Source organism: Xiphias gladius, chromosome 1, assembly GCF_016859285.1.
Source record: "Xiphias gladius isolate SHS-SW01 ecotype Sanya breed wild chromosome 1, ASM1685928v1, whole genome shotgun sequence".
NCBI classification, from domain to species: Eukaryota; Metazoa; Chordata; class Actinopteri; order Istiophoriformes; family Xiphiidae; genus Xiphias; species Xiphias gladius.
In genome coordinates, this window is record NC_053400.1 from 33,911,001 (window position 1) to 33,925,668 (window position 14,668).

The 14,668-nt window shown below is 45.2% G+C and overlaps 1 long non-coding RNA gene across 1 annotated transcript in view; it reads left to right on the forward strand.

Annotated features, from left to right (window-relative positions):
* LOC120798190 overlaps positions 1-14,668 on the forward strand; it is a 111,170-nt gene that overhangs the window by 30,465 nt on the left and 66,037 nt on the right. The window lies entirely within an intron of this gene.

Genomic DNA, 14,668 nt, shown 5'->3' on the forward strand with positions numbered 1-14,668 from the left:
ACCAGTATCAAATCCACTAATCAAATATCAATCCTTTTGAATCCCTAACTGAATCTCATGAAGTTTAGCTTTCATCATTTCTAAATAACTAAATTTGTAAGTAAATACACGTCACAGATCCAGCTCAGATCTGGGGCCGGCTGTTGCTGGGCCAGAAGCCAGAAACCCTACAGTTTTTAGTGGCAGCTACTTAATGAATCGACATTAATGTTAATGAGGCCTAATTAATGCTGACAATCTGTAGGTGCAACCGGAAAATGAACTGAGCAGCAGAAGATCTGAAATATTGATTGTTGATTGACATTCAGTGACGGTGGAACAAACGGCTGGAACCGACTGACTTCTGCATCTGATTGTTCACAAACCGTCTCATCAAGACACCGGTTACGAGTGACCAGCCTTTAGTTGTTGGCACAGAACACCTGAACTTTCTGTCGCTCCTTTTCCCTTCAGTCATTATCTGGTATTTGCTGCCGAGCACCTCCAGAAGTACTCAAGTCCTTAATTAAAAGAAGTACTACCGCAAGGGAACAGTGTTTCAGGGGTCACGGGCGAGACGCACGACACCGTTGACTTTTTTTCCCTCTCCTCGACAGAATCAGGGAGGATAGAGGCTGCGACCATCTGCCATCTCGGTTAGCATCAGATCAACATCGCTCCACAGCCTGCTATCATTAGTGTGGCCTAATGGGAACGCGTCTGTTAAAGGCCAAACTTTGTAACTCAAACGTTTTTCACCTTGTTCTGGTATTTTAAAACTTTCATTAATCGACCTCAGGCTGCTGCTGTAATTAAAAACCAACATTTAAACTTTAAAAAGGCCATTGGTGCTGAAAGTTGGATGGATGACGTGGCTTGTTACTGATTGGCCCGCAGGCTGGATGACTCATTCACAGGCTCTGACTGGTTTTGATGAAACGGTCTCCCGGTTTAAAGTCTGATTCAAGTAAATCTACTGTTACGAAGGATTACTGGCTTCTCGTTGCGTGATAAACTATGTCGTTGGCAAAGACAAATGACAAAGCTTTAATGTTAAACCGCACCGTATGATAATCAAAGTGACGTCGCAGCTATGTTGACTGATATGTACATCAAATATCCGATATTTAGTTAAGAAACAAAAGTTCTGTTAAATATATCAAGTGAAATAATATGATGTAGTGGAGTCGTCTGATATACACATCTACTTGATGATTTTCAATCAAATCTGGAGCGGAAATGCGCTGCTGCTTCGTACAAGTGTTGTCTACGTGGTACAAGAAAAAGCGCCGATAACTGAGGGAACAAAGTCAATCTCCCATCAAACCGTGCGTCCGTGTGGACAGAGAGACGACGTCGTCTCAGCGCAGACGAGTCAGCGTGTAGAGAAGGGGACGGCACGGACACTGTAACCGCAGTATGTATGAGTATGAGATAATGGCTGAGCCAGAGTTTGAGGAAGAAACATCAAACATCCGGTGCGAGTTCACGATGCTGCTGCTATTTCGTCCTGGTCAGACAAACGGACGGACGTCCACTCAAGACGTCCCCTGGCAAAGAAGCGTAGTTCACACTGGCCAGAAGATGGACGGTGACGTAATGATGAATTTTAGCTGAACAGTTAAAGAGGTACTAGTACTACAGCAGATCCAATGACACAAATGTGAAAGATGTCAGTTGTAGTGATGAACCCACAGAGAGTTGTCCCCAACCCTGCAGCTCTACGCGGCTTTTTTTCAGCCTCTTTTAGCTCCTAGTTTCGGTTTTGTGGCCCCTTTAGCGTCTGGTTCAGTCTCAGTGTTTCCAGCAGCAGTTATATAACTAACACATTCAGTATGAAGTTATTTGTGCTTCTGTTTTCACGCCTCATTGTCTGGATAGGATCAATATATGTTTTCCTTCACATCATGTGGCTTCATTTCCCCTCATATACCCAGAAATCCACCTCTCTCTCTCTCCCTCTCTCTCTCTCAGTTGTGCCAACACACACACACACACACACACACACACACACACACACACTCTAACCTCAAGTGTGTGATGAACTGTACGATTAAAGGTTAATGGATTTTTACAGCTGTGAGAGTTAGCCTTAATCATGTCCTAATTAGAGTTCATTCAGTTTTGCTCCTTCAGCGGCTCTCTCGACAATTAGCCTCTCACTTCCCCTGCAGAGTGGCTCTTTTCTCCAGGACCAGAAAGTAGATTGCTGGAGTCACGTTTCGGTCAGGCCCTGGCGGGGAGCGTATCCCTCTTCCCTGTCAGGACCTGAGTGTCCTGGCGGTCTGTTGAGTCACTCAGCTGGGTGTATTAATACGCCCAGTAATTGAGGGGATCAGAGTCCGTCTGAGGAAACCCGACCAGGAGGTGAAAAGAAGGAATTACCACCGGGGTTAGCTCCGTTTACTTTGTGAAGATTAAGTTGAAAGTCCTGGTAGCCGTCATTAGAGAACTTGATGCTTATGGCAACCCAAAATACCAAAACAGTTCTGATGATTAATGTATTTTAGAGCATCTTTAGTGGAGCTAAAAGTGAAAGCTTTGCCCCCTCTGGTCGTGGCACTTGGGCAAAGCTCATGGGGTTCATCTTAATCCAAGAAATGTAGAGTCGGACGTGTGTTTCATAGAAGCGGAAAATTTGGCCTGGTGGTGGCACCCTGGTAAAGGGCAGAGGGCCACTGAAATCATTAGCATTCATCCCTCTGGGGAACATGGATATCTGCAGTGCGACGGACAGGCGGAACGGCCAACCACCACCGCCGTCCTCAGGCTGCCCCACTAACAGGACTAAAATGTTTTTATACAGGTGGATCCTGACCCTGTAGCGCAACAGGTAACCTGTAGGCGTTCAGTTGGGATCTGGTGACTGCGAGGGCCACAGCATATGACACATTTTCATTCTCACCAAACCTCACCGACTCTGCAGCTCCCCTGAGCTTTTCATCCTATTTTTCTGTATTTCTTTTATATTTATCCTAAACCTCTTTTTTTTCTGTGACTTCTTCTGAAGTCACAGAAATTCCGAGTCGGATTCAACAAACTCTCTTAACTGCACAAACTTGTCCATTGCCACTTTTAACCTGATGAATGAAACCCGTTAATGAAGAGGCGAACCCTCTGCGATTCGACCGTCAGAATGGTCCACCGTGGTCTTTCCGGCATTGCCTTCCTGTGCCCACACAGAAAGACCAGCTCGTTCCTGGGTGGGAGAGAACTGTGAGCTGCTTATAGACATTTTTTACGGCAGACATTTTGGCTCGTTTCAGCAGGAGAAGCACTAACGACTTTAACGACGGCTCTGTTGCATTTAGGTATCTCAGGCGGCTTTGTCAGTAACCCAGGATGCACCACAGTAGCACCCAGTCGTTACTGGTGTGTCGTGCTCAAACAATTTCAAAATGCCCGCCGTGAAGAAGGTCCATGGAGGGCTGCGTCACATGACGTCGCCAGTTGCGTCTCTTCACTGGCTAGTTTCGTCCCCCAGTCTGATTCTCATGAGCGCGATGTCTCGGGAACGCCTGGAGGGAATTTCAAAGAAGAACTGATCAAGATGGCCTGACAAGACACGTTTTTGGCCATAGCATAAGAATTCATCCGCCAGTTATGACAAAATACACCTAATACCTTTCATTGAATGCCTTCAAAGTTTTCACTACATATATTACATGAGTCTGGACAGACATGGATGTAAACTGACACTCGACTGGTTTGGCGGAGGCGTAGAACCGCGAGGCGGCGACTCTAGTTTGCCCCAACAACAAAAGGAACGGAGAGAAGGAGACGTAGCGAGAGGGATGGGTGGAAAGAAGGAAGAGAAGAAAAAAGAAGAAGAAGGAGAAGACCACCAGAGAATTCATCATCCTCCCACCCCTCCCTCCTCCTCCTCCTCCTCCTCCTCCTCCTCCCTCCTCCTCCTCTCCTCCTCCTCCTCCTCTCCCAAAAAACAAAACCAGTGTTGCTGCATAACATCACACCAAACATTAATGCAAAAAAGATATAAAGTCTCTGGAAGAGTGCAGTGAGATAAATAAAAAAGATGCAGGGCTCGTGTGTGTGCGTGTGTGTGCGTGTGTGTGTGTGTGTGTGTGTGTGTGTGTGTGTGTGTGTGTGCGCGTGTGTGTGTGTGTGGTCCTGACGAAGCGAAGGAGCACACTCAAAGCAGAGAAGCACTAAGAAGTTTCAGCGGATGACTTGACTTTAGAAAGTTTTTTCCTGATCTGTCTCTCTGAATTAATGATGTGCTCTCTTTTTCCACCCTCTTCACTCCGTGATTTAACTGGGCCCTCCACATTGATAGCGGTGGTTACTCACAGGCAGCGCCTGAAAAAGCACTTGCATCCTTTACTTTAGTAAAAGTAGCAACACCACAATAGGACAAATAGAAAATACAAAAACACAATATTTGCTGGTTGTGACTTGTCAACTGCAAAGTTCTCCTCGCTTCTCCCAGTTTCATAGAGACAGTTAAACTCTTTGACCGTCCAGCGGTATGAAGACGTCATTCTGGGCTCTGGTAACTTGTCACGAAAGTTCATGATTTATTCATTTGACTTTTTATGCGACAGCTGTGGCCGGAGGACTCGTGTTTTTGGGTTGTCCGTCCCGTCCGTCCGTCCCACGCTCGTGAACGCAATGTCTCGGAAACGCCTTCAGGGATTCGTTTTTCAGATTTGGCACAAACGTTCGCTTGGACTCCAGGATGAGCTGATGGGATTTTGGTGGTCAAAGGTCAAAGGTCAATGTCCCTGCGACCTCACAAAACACACGTTTGGCCATGACTCGAGAATTTACGCCTTAATTATGACAAAATTTCAAACAGATGTCTAGCGGGATGAAATGATGATATTTTATATTCAAAAGGTCAAAGGTCAACTTCACTGCGACATCATAATGTTCTTCCAAAAACACTTTTCTGGTGTCAACTCACAGCAGTTATCTAATGTTATGTAGCTGCTCCAGGTGGAGCTACATCAAACCATCTCATATCATGTCAGAGAAGTCGCTTTTTTTAGTAATGCATCATAATTTATGACTCTGACGTTTGTTTTGCTCATAAAACCTTATTTCAAAAGAGCAGCGGGTTCCGCCGTCAGGTAGAAGAAGTGGAACAAAAAGAAAACTTTCCTCTGAAATGTACAGTAGAAGTACAAAGCTATGAATTAATTATCTCAATCTTAAGTATCCAAAACCACTCACTGCAGTATATGGTTGGATCTCAACAACGTTTGCTGTGATATTCACGTTTCCCCATCAAAAGGTTTTTTGGTGACCCCCTGACCTTTCCTCTAGCACCGCCCTCACCACCATACGTAACGCCTGTAGTACTTATGAAAGGGGCCGAGGAGGAAGTCGGTGACGTTATCATAGAGCCGCGACATCCACAGAGGGAGGACGTTAAAACATAGGACCACTGTCAGTGTTGCATGTTTATTCTTTCCATCCGGGGCGACAGAGACATTAAGACTTAGTCAGGGTCTGAGGGTAAAGCAGCACAAAGAAACATGGGAAGAGCCTGTGCAAACATTCAAGTTAAAAAATATCAATTTATTCATTATGAAATAAAATTAGTTAATGAAAAAGAAAAGACCGTCCTCAGGATTGATTTGCTCCCCTGCTCGATCTATCCTTAATAACTAGAGGAGCTGAAGTATAAACAATTTAAGACGGTGTAGCCTAAACTTAACCATAAAATCGAACCGTAATCCGTTATTGACGTACTAATGTTATCACAATTCATCTGCGAGGGAAAAATGAAGTCGAAATATAGAAGTTCTCCAAAAGAAGAACTTCCTCCTTCAGCAAAAAGAAAAAAAGGTAAAAAACCCGCCGCCTTTTCTGACCCCGCTCCGGCTCTAACAATTGTCTTGCCCATGTTTCCGTCATCGAGCAGATGACTGTAACGAGTCCACTGGCTGCCTGGTCATTACCGGACTGACTTTAAGGTTCTGCTCCTGGTCTACAAAGCACCGAATGGGCTCCAGACTCTGGGGCGTATACCCCACCTGCTAGATCTGTAGAGCCAAAGCTTGGACTATCCCATCACCAACACTGTCTTCTTTTAAAAGATAAGATGAAGACATTTTTCAGATGAGCTTTTAATGGGTTTTGCGATGTGTTTATAAATGCCCCTGCCCGTCTTCGTTTATGTTCCAACCCATCCTCTATCATTCTGTCACCCCGTCAAGCACTTTGAATTGTTGTGTTTGATGTTGTGCTATACAACCAGACGTGAACTTAAACCAATGTGACAACAATCTCAGACCAGCGGCGTTGAACCCGAGGGCCGCTTGTGACCGCGGCGAAAGGTTTTGCTGCAGAGAGGGAGCCAGGCTGAGGCGAGGGAGGTCTAGTGAGTGTGACGGCCTTCGCTCCGGCACGGCTCTCTCCCTGGAGGTGACGTACTCAGGAAATGAAGTCAGACATTATGAAGACAAATTCAATTAACTCTTGTAGCTGGTGATTAACTGATGCGGTGTGCTGGTGTTTGTAGTGGACTGTCTGCCCTTGGAATTATCGGAAATCCGGTTGTCAATGTCCAATAAGAGAGAGGCTGTATTTTGGTTCCGTTATAAAGGAGACTCTTCAGATTGGCCTCCTGCCCTGCACATTTTTTCCGATATAAACATCTAATATGTGACATTGTTTGTAAGGCCAGATATGCCAAAGCTGTGTGTCAAAACCAAACGCTCCACTCGAAACCATGTCATTTCGGATCTAAAGCAAACAGACATCACACGTAGCCGTTACGCAGCGGCCAGACCACTTCAAAACACGACCGTAAAAACCCGTTACTGCCGTCGATGGTGGCGCCTCCGGTTTTCCCCCTGAGCAACCTCTTTACATCACAAACACGATATAAAGACACAACACATGTACGGATTTTGGAATTTTTCAATTCCTCAGTGTACTGTGGTAAATTAACCTGAAATTGGGTATAAAAGTAAATGTACTGTAAAAAATGTGCAACCGAAAAAGAGCGTGGAATACGGTAAAATAATTTCCATGTTTTACAAATAATAACCGATGGGGAAAAAACCCCAGTACATTAAGAAAAAAATCACATTTATTGTGCCTCAACATCCCGTCGGGACGCCGCGTCGACGGGCCGGTGGACCGTCAAGAGGACCATGAAGTTTTGACCGGCCCCCTCTGTGCGCCTGTCATTCGGGGTACGCACGAGAGCGCGCGGCATGTTTCAGGACTGGGTTCGCTGCACCGACCCGACCCAAGAACCCGACCCCCCTCCCAGCCCCGGCTCTGAAAAAAGTCCTAGCGGAAACACTGCCCGTCCCCTCTCTGGTCCTCCGGACACGTCCTCCGTTCTGATGTCAGCATAGATTATTGATTTCTTAGTCGTCAATTAATGAATAAGGAAGATTAAAAACCAGAAACTGTCACGACATGGTCTTAAATATTTCAGAATGTTTTAAAGTTTATTTTTAACATCAAGGATTAAAATTTGGTAAAACACAATTGGAGTATTAAATAAAGTTAATTAGATGAATGTATTTATTGGACATTTGATTGTGATTTTTATTGGATATTGTTTTTGTTATTCTCTCTTTGTCGTTTATCTGTTCTTTTGCCTTAAAAAAACAACTTTACAAAGAGTCCTTCTCTTTGTAAGTTGTTTTTTTTAATGCTGTATAAATAAAGGTTGCATTACATAAATAACGATAACAAAAATTATAATCTTGACTGGTGACATCTGAGGTCTGGAACCACACGAAACACAAGCTGCTGTGTGTCTTTGTAGCGTGGGATAAAACCATAAATTCAGGCACCTCATTCTGTGTGTATCTGAACCTGCAAAGTGAATGTCTGCTCGAGAAGAGCCGCCGTCGTTTGCAGCTTTGTCCTCTTTGTACTTTGAGCTCTCTGTTATGTGGCTCAGTGACGTCATGCCGTTCAGGATCAAAGCCGATGTGTCTGTCTCGTCTCTTTTCTCCTGGACGTCCAGCCGTCTCTCAGACGGTCTAATCCTCCTGACGTCTGTCAGAGGAGGCGGCTCGAATCCATTACAGCTCGTTGTAATTCTCCCGAGGAGGCCGATCTCCCACTGTGATCTGTCTGTGTGTGTGTGTGTATAACTAAGTGTTAGATTTACATGTATTTCATATTTGTTCGGTGTCTGATCTCATTCTAATGAGCTACTTTCCCCACAATTAGAGATCATTAACACACACTCAGCTAAAATGGATACTGACTGAGATATAAACACACACACACACATAATTGTTCCCATAGTGCCTCATATTCCACTCAACCTGTACAATTTCTCTGGCTTGTAAACAGCTTTGTTAAAAGAAAAAAAAAATCTAATAACCATCGGAGGCAGGTTAGTACAGGGCACTGCTCTGTGGTTTTTGTTCTTCAGTATCTTTGTTTGAGGGGAATTTCCGTGCATGGTGACAGTGTAGCTGCTAAATGCTCCACCGTGTTCACCCGCTGGTCCTTAGCTGAGTCTGTCTGCTGTCTGCTGCTGAGCGGGTAGCGGACGGTGCGGTTGAGGAAAGCGGGAGAGACTGAACCCAGACGGTGAAGTTGTGGGCCGTAAAACCAAAACCAGGACCTGAAAGAAAGCTAAAATGGTGTGTGGAGCTGAGGACAGCTGCAGAGCCGGTGATGAACCACTGATCACGTATAAAATATAGCTTGGAGCAGATTGATCGGTAGGTAAAATGTAGGGAGGTAGAACCCCCAGACTGAAAGAGACACAAAACCACTACAGATGACGCAAGTGTGGTTGTTTTGCGTCTCTTTGTGCTTGTTTTGTGTGTTTTACCTGAGCTCTGTGACTATTAATTAAGAAATACTGTATTGTCACTTCACACGGAGGCTCTGGGCCAGGGGCCCCCTGACCTCTCGGGCCCGTAGACCTTTTCAGTAATCCATCCATGGAGGTAGGAAATAACTGTTCTCGGTTTTCATTTTACATTTTATCCCTTTGATTGACGTGTTTTGTGGGTCCATGTAAAAAAGAAAAAAAAGAAAATCATAATTGATTATTCGCTACACTGATTTCTGGCCCCGACCCCTCCCTTGATATACCACCGTGAGCCTCTCTAAATCTGTGCTCTTGTCTCTTCTTGTGTTCTCATAGACTGTCACACAAGGTCAAGGCCACAGAGTTTTGTGGAGGAGAGACTGTGTCAAAATCTAGTTTTAAGACCTTAATTGTCTTAGTTCATATTGAGCTTATTAGATGTAAACTTGTTATATCAAACTGATTCCATTATTTCTGTGTAAAGTAATTGCTTACTTACTCATGCCTGACACTCCTCCTGGAGTGTAGGCCTTCGACAAGGGACCTCCAGCGTTCTCGGTCATCTGATACCAGGTGTATCCCAGTCTCCTGATGTCTGCCTGGAGATCCCTTCGCCAGGAGTTCTTGGGCTGCCCTCTTTTCCTCTTCCCTTGAGGAGTCCATGTCAAAGCTTGTCTGGTGGTGTTTGACACTGGTTTTCATAGTCTGTGCTGGATCCATCTCCATCTCCGTCTTCCATTTTCGTCTGCCGCTGGTAGTTGTCGTGTCCTCGTCCACAGATCGTTATTGCTGATCTTGTCTGGCCAGTGGATATTAAGAATTCCTCTTTTGTTGATAAAAGAATTGCACTTTATTGACTGTGGTCATTGTCATTCTCCAGGTCTTGGCGCCGTAAAAGGGCACTGGTTTTACATTGGAGTCGAAGATTCTTATTTTTGTTTGTTGCTGTGTCACTCTAGACCGCCAGATGTTCTTGAGCTGTAAAAAGGCTGTCCTCGCTTTACCTATTCTTGCTTTGGCATCTGCATCTGTACGTCCTTGTCGTGTGATCGATTCAGCGGTGGTCGCAGTCATCCTCATGATCTTCGTCTTTCCCTTATGGATGTTAAGTCCTACTTGTGAGGAGGTAGCTGCAAGTGTCGCGGTCTTATCCTGCATCTGAGGGTGGCTGTGTGACAGTAGTGCCAAGTCGTCTGCAAAGTCTTCAAGCTGTGTCCACAAAGTCCACTGGATTACATTTTTTCTTTGTTCAGTTGTTGTTCTCTTTACCCAGTTGATGGCTAGTAGAAACAAGAATGGAGATAAGGGGGAACCCTGTCTGACCCCGGTCTTGATCTGGAACTGGTTGGTAACCTGGTAACCTCACCAGCTTAGCGGGCACTCCCTAATGTAATGACGCTTCTTCATAGTCGACAAAGCTGACATGCAGTCGGTAACTAACACACATCTCCGGCACGATAGCATTAATCCATTATAGGAGAACTGAAAGGCCGCAACCGATGTTTAATCTCATTATCAATACCTCTGACTTTCATTGTTTTGTCTGACCAAAAATAAAGAACACAGAGATATTGAGTTTACTATCATAGAAAACTAGCAAATACTCGTATTTTAGAAGCTGGCACAGGGAAGTTTGGGCATTTTTTGCTTAAAAAACAACTTCAACAATAGACTGCGGGTTGGTTTCCGGGTGCCTGGGGGAATGATGAAACTGCCATGTGTAGTGGGCGTCAATAGGGGCCCAACAGGAGATTTTTGTCCCAGGGCCCCTCAGGTGGTTAATCCAGCCACGCTCAAAAGTAAACATTGGTAAATATTGACACTGTTTGGCATCTTTCATTTACGTACGTGAGACTGAGGTGGAGACGTAAATGCGTGTCTAAGCCCCGACTTCAACATTTCTCACCGGCTGCCACTTTGTCTGCTGCAAACACAAAAGGTGATAAGGCTTCACTTTACTGTTAATGCTGAACCAGTGAATGAATGCATTTTTACAATTTTTTAATTTCATACCACATCAGTGGCTCATCCTGTATCAAAATATACGATCTGTTATATTATTAACATAAAAAAGAAGCATTAGGGAAAGGCTTGGCAGGAGCGGAAGGTCTGCCTGAGACTGGCAGGGTCTCACACCTACCGACACAACAACTTTCTCTGAATTCCCGGACGCAGGGAAAGCATCACAAACAAGCGACAAACACACCCGTGGGTCCCAGCGGCTGCAGGCGACACACACACGTGCCGCTTGCTTTCAGGTGCGTGATGAGAAGCAGGGATCTCTGAGGCGAGTTTTAGTCGGTAATCCCGTTTTTGACACATCAGGGTACACATGTGGACTAATATCTTCATAAACCGTCACATCAAAAAGATGTGAGGCCACCGATGCGTCTCTCCACAGCTTAATTCTCACCTACACAGGAAAGTCATTTGAATTCTTATTACAGTTCTAATCCCACAGATACTCCTGTTATCAGACCCGATTTTGATACTACCTCAGCTGGCAATTTTTCAGCCACAGCCATTTAATCTATTTACATTCTGTAATTGCTTCATTTATACCGGTTTTCGCCGTTACGAGTGGGGCCTGCCTTTCCTGTGGAGGATTCAGATTGCCCACGCACGCACAAGGGATTCACAGGAAATCAGGTGTGGAACGGGAGTAAGAAACCAGGCCGGGACTTTTGACTGGGACTCGCCCACCACAACCCATCTGGGGACACAACGTCCCACACGGCCCACGTCACACTTTACTGGAGGCACGTAGTAAACAGCGGTTAAATGACCTCTGAGGATTTCTAAGACAATACATGAGATAGAAACACCTGCACATGAATTCTATGTATGTAATTTTGTAATGTTATGTGCTAATTGTTATTTACACAGTTCAGTCATAGATTCTATGATGATTTTCTTCCTGTAGCTTGTGAAGAAAAACTAAAACACCCTTCCGTGTTACAGTTATATGGTCATTTTTGAGTCACAGTCTGAAAAATGACCATACAACAAGTTGACCAACTAACAAGTATCAACAAAGAGTGAATACTAAGTAAGGTCGCTGCTCTTTACTGCTGTTCAGCTTCCATCGTATTCAAGTGTATTTCTATTTTTCACTTTCTAAACTCTGTGACTAGAGATTAGTCGCTTTTGAGACGGTGAGACTGGAATTCAAACTGGACAGTAGAGCAGTGAATACAGCACCAGACACATTTTGGTTTTAGTGGCTCTTTCCCCCTTTATTGGATCTCCCTGTAATAAAATCCTGTAGGTCTGAGCTGATCACACACACACTCGGAGTACTTTAATTAGCAAATTATAATTCCTGATGAAACCAGAGCAGAAAACTAAGCCATGCAACATGATTCTGCCAAATAAAGACGGACCAGCTTCCTGTTGTCTTCTTTCTACCGCTTATTTTATGAAAGCATCTTCAGCTTCTGGGGGCAGTAATGAGCCCCCTGAGGCGAAAAAGATGTCACAATTGAAAACCCGTTCGGACGAGACATACAAAGATGAGATTTATGCTTTTTGGAAGTGTTCTCTGAAGTCTCGGTCCGAGAGGATTAACTTTACAGGGAGAGGTGGGAAGTGAAATCTTCACTGTGCTCCGCAGAAATTTAACTCATTGTTCTTGAAGACGTTTAACCATCAGGAAATGACAGGATATGGTCTGTAACAGACATGAACATTCAGCAGGACAAAGCCAAAAGACAGTACCAGTACCTGCCCGTAGCAACGTGACGGCAGCACATTTGATGAGCTTGAGCCTTGTTCAATTGCTGTCTGGTTCCCAAATAGACCCAATAGTGTGTTGGTGTTAGCATGTTTCTTTCTATCGCCTTTTTGACTTCCTCCATTTTCACATAAAAATCAAATTTTACACAGAGCTGGTTAGAAAATAAAGTGCGAGGACAATCGTCTGGAATAAACTCAGAGATTCGCTTAAAATTACAGGAGGAGCAGCCTGAGCACGTAGAGAAAACCGGTAGGGAACTGTGGCTGTAATTGTTACTGGGGTGGGGAGGAAAAATGACCCACATACGCTCCGGACGGGATTAAAATCGCTGACTAGGGCAAGTGATGTTTAAATCCCCACACCTGTTCTACAGACAGAAATCCAGTCCGCATTGGGCTTAACGCTGTTTTTGGTTTGACAAGAGAAAACGCTTCCTTTGGCAAATGTACGTCTGGTTTACTTCCCAGCCTCTGCGTTATTTTCTGTTTCGCATATTTCTGGTAGTGCACGGCGAAGGATGTTTGGCAACAGGAGTGAAGACAACGCTGTCTTCTCCAAAATATCTTAAGGTCACTGAAGTCCGCGGGGTCCTCCCAGGTACTAGGTCTTACGGTAGGTACAGAGGCTGAAGGTGATTGGTTGATGACAGAGCCGAGGATCCTGCTCTTTGTTCGTGCACACAAGTCTTCGACTTCCCTGCGTGAGATTGCAGGAATGAAAAGGTAGACTTTTTTCAGTTAAAGGGCTCAGGAAGGCGCACTCTTCAGCTGTTAGAGAGACTCTTAATGTAAACCGTTTACCCAACAGTCCCTCGGCGCCGGGGTCCAACAAAACAACAGCTCAGGCAGGCTTGTTGACTCTCTTCATTCCTCGAGGGTTTATAGTGGTTTTGACGGAAAAGATAAATGACGGTGCTCTTCTGTAGCCGACGCAACTTCAGAAACATCGCGTCTGTTGCACAGACGTTCACCGCGCACCGAAGGTGACGCCGCTGACAGGATAAGATGAGCTCGGCAGGGTATACCTCACTCAGGTAAACTGCCAACGGTATCGCAGCACACTCAAAGTCTCCCCCTACTTGTCCTCTCTTTTCCGTTATTTCCTTTCTGCGATTAATAGTCATGTAGTGATTTTACTCTCATGGATTGAGACGTGCTGTAAAATGACTGTTTAACACTTCGATGTTCGAGCTCTTCACAGGTCTGAAAACTTTGTTGTCCACCCCAGGAAGGGCTCCTGATTCCACTTTGAACCTAACACGCCTGCTGTTGTGAACCGAGGGGTAAATAGACGACTGTTTGGTTCTGCTCGTGTTCAGTTTCAGCGCCGGAAAGAAAGGCTTTACTCGTGCGCGACCCATGTGGTCGTTGGACTGCCGTTCCTCCCTGTTGGACTCTGCTGTGGTGATGTGGCCGTGTTCCTGGCTCTCGGCAGTTAACCGGATGTGTAAAATGTGTTTAGCCAGTAAGAAAGACGGCAAAGCCATGACTCCTGTGAACTTCATGTGTGCATTAAGAGAAGCGTCATCTGAAAAGTCAACATGACAGGACACTCTGTAGGTAACAGGCACATCTCCACCGTGTTAACAAAACCTTCGAGTCCTGTGGTTATGTTTTGATGTTGTTTATGTTATGACACTCAGGTCCTGTCACGTCCAACCAAATCGGACAGATGACACCTGTAGCAATCAAAGCCTGACCAGGAAGTGCTGCGCTTGGACCTGAACTGAGTCGGGACCTCTGGTCGCTGAGAGGCCTGGTTTCTGTTGATTGGCATGAGTTTAGCGTGTCGTTACTATGTCTGAGTCCTGGTGGTTGCATGGAACAGTAGATATATTGCTTCACGATCCCGCCGTAGGATGCAGAGCGTGTGCTGTCCAGGGCTGCGGCTTCTTCCAAATTTCACTCTCCGGTCTAAAAATAGACACGAAGCTCGGCATCCGATGATTAGTGACTGACAGGCGTCGTCCTCTCCTCTCGAACACGTTTCATTCCCGCTGGGACCTCCCCCGTTTCTTCTCAACGCTTAAAACTTTTCAAACTTCCTCTGGGTTCATGAGCAGTGTATTTTTCTGTCTGGGTGACTCCTGTTTCTCAGGTCAGAAGTTGTTGTAATTTGTTGTTTAGTCACTGCCAAGCCCGGCTGTTCACACACCGCTGCTTCAGCTTTGTTCCTGTCAGCATGAC